The sequence below is a fragment of the Montipora capricornis genome, chromosome 7, assembly GCF_036669925.1.
Source record: "Montipora capricornis isolate CH-2021 chromosome 7, ASM3666992v2, whole genome shotgun sequence".
NCBI classification, from domain to species: domain Eukaryota; kingdom Metazoa; phylum Cnidaria; class Anthozoa; order Scleractinia; family Acroporidae; genus Montipora; species Montipora capricornis.
Genome location: NC_090889.1, coordinates 8,705,951 through 8,708,704, shown reverse-complemented (window position 1 = coordinate 8,708,704; position 2,754 = coordinate 8,705,951). Strand labels below are relative to the sequence as shown.

The window sequence follows — 2,754 nt, the reverse complement described above, 5'->3', positions numbered from 1 at the left end:
GACGTAATCTACTCTCCAAACAGAGATAGAGACATCTGCAAAATAGCTCACCATGTTAGCCGACTTCGTAACTGAGATAAAATCTGGAGATAATCCATTTTGAAACAAAAATTCAAATATTTTGATACATACCCGGAACAATTCATTTATGTTATGTTTTCAATATCTTATTTTCAACTGTAGTTACATGGCCAGTTTCGGCCAAACTCGTGATTTGCGTCTTGATTCTGCAATGGAAAAAAGGAAACCTCTTGTCTGTATCCTATTCTTCATTTCCTTTTAGGGCTTTTGATGATTCAAACCATCGCTTACAGCATGCACTGAGCTTGCCTGATTCTGAATGGACGTCAAAAGGTGCATTTGCCTGGTAGGAGGGCATTAACCATGAAAACCCGACCGTGGGCACGTTAGCATAGGCTATTACAAGAAGACGGGAAGACTGAGGCGTACATATATCGATGTAACATTCATTTGAGGAACTTAGTTTAAAAAGCTTTTTTAAAAAATTATCATTCTGTAATCAAACCGATCTTTTCACAATTTAATGAAAACACGTGAGAGCATGAAAACAGTTTTCTCAGTAAACTTAATAATAATAATATAATTTGTACTATTTATACAGGGTAACCATTTCCGTTATACAACTGGTATCGATATGGGCCCTGTAAAACTAATAATAACTATAAATGATACAAAATATATATTAGAGGATTTTTTAAAAATACAAGAAATACGCACTAACTATGGCAAGCCAAACATGACAAAATTACATTGAGTTTGAAATCACCTATCGAGTTTCATTAATCGATAGGTGAGTTTAAGAAATTACTGCATGAGAAATTGAGATCACTATACGAGAATGAAAAACTGTCATACGAGATTCAAAACTACCTGTCGAGAGTGAAAAACACTCATGCGAGATTCAAAATTACCCTTCGAGAATGAAAAACCATTAATTGAGAATAACGATGATGCAACAATGTACCGAGAATTCTACATCATAGGACGAGAATAAGAAATCGTCAGGTGAGAATGAAAAATCATCACTCGAGCTTTTTCCAAGCCGATGAGCACTACCTATTCAGCGGAGTGCAGTTTGGCGGGACTTCCGCCCGCCATGCTTTCTTTACTTTCCCTTTCGGATATCTTCGCTTTCGGGGATTAAAAAAATGGCACAGCAGCATGAGCAGCAACTGCGTCAACTTCTTCAGGACGTTCGGAGTGTGGACAGGTCAAATGTCTCAGCCAACATCGAGTGTTAATGCTGAAGTATCCCGTGTTTTTACAAGATCGCAAGTTAATCCAAGCTCGAGCGCAAATCAGACTGCAATTGCAAGTTCTTCTCATTTCAGGCGTCTCATGAACATGAGACGAATTGGCACCGCCAATATAAGGAACAGGACAAATCGGTCAAGATCCAAGGCGAAAGAAAATACTCCATTTTTGTTGTGTGATTTGACATTACTTCCTGGAGCAGGAGTAAGTGTTGTACCGCGCCAGGGCAATAGCATTAACTGAGCATGATTACTTGGTCAGTGCATGTAAGTTTTCGAAAGGCATGAAAGAAGTGCTGGTTGAGGAAACCGTAATGGAGGCGTTTCGAAAAAAGATTCCTCCCCTGATGGACATAGAAGTACTTATGTCACGCTTGCACCAGGTCAAGAAGGGATAACTGTTGTTATTAAATTCTCAATCTCGGATAATTCATTTCACGTGCTCTGATTGGTTCACTCAATCTCAGTTAGCACCTCATATACCTTAGTTTGACCTTAAATGGTAAATGATTGCGTTAAGCGTTGCTAAACAAAATCTTTTTTCACCGGAAAGCGAGATTTCTCTTTGAATAAAGGCAAAAACGAAAAAAAAACTTTATCTTTGGAAAGTTTGGATCAATTCCGACGTTTAGAAGTACGCGAAAAGGCAAGAAATGTTTTTGTGATGAGCCTACGTCTGTCTGAGCACAAGGTATTACACAACATCGCATCTTCATCAAGATTTCTCGATTTCGCTCGTATTTCGTACTTCCAAATTATTCCATTCGCGCTTGTTGGATATGAGACTGGTTATAGCGAACTCGGCGCCACGTGCCTCGTTGGCAACGCGCGCTCATGGAACAATTGTTAATTAACTCACATTGCCTTTTCAAAACAAGCCTGTGTATATAAGGTTTGATAAAGTGTTGCTGCCTGATCTTGCAGAGGTAAGTTTAGAGTTAATTTGATTTCTTGCAAAGACGATGTGTGCCTATTGTTTAAATCTCTCCTAATATTGCACATTTCACATACATGGCTGGGGAGAGATGGGCGGGGTAGATTTATTGTCTACACTTAGAGTACATAAAGTCAGGTTATGTGCAACAAAACTCTCATGGCGATTATGACAATGGGGATGGTGATGATGCCTCTATGTAGAATAATAGGACTTTTGAAAGTCCATACATAAGCTCCTTCTCAAATTAGTTTTTCTTTGTGATTCTATTGATTGTTTTGAGTGGTGTGGACACTAAAGATAACCCAGGATCTCAATTCGCCGTTGATGAGAATGATTAAATGTTAGCAGCAATGTTACCAGACTCTGTGACAAAACCTAAAACCATTCTTTATTGTGCAGATTCAGCTGCAATAGGGGTTTAATGCGATGCGTGTCGACACGTAGGTGCACGAGAGTAAATTCAACATGGCGGCAATGAGCTTTGGGGGCTTTGAATGAGCTGCACGTCATATATTTCTTTTGTATTATATTTTTCTTTTATTT

The 2,754-nt window shown here is 38.7% G+C and overlaps 1 long non-coding RNA gene across 1 annotated transcript in view; it reads left to right on the top strand.

Moving 5' to 3' along the window:
- LOC138058136 (uncharacterized) overlaps positions 1–697 on the top strand; it is a 4,094-nt gene extending 3,397 nt beyond the window's left edge. Inside the window, exon 2 of the long non-coding RNA XR_011133804.1 lies at positions 284–697. This is a non-coding gene — a long non-coding RNA (uncharacterized lncRNA). The remainder of the gene's footprint in view (positions 1–283) is intronic.
- Positions 698–2,754: the final 2,057 nt, after the last annotated feature.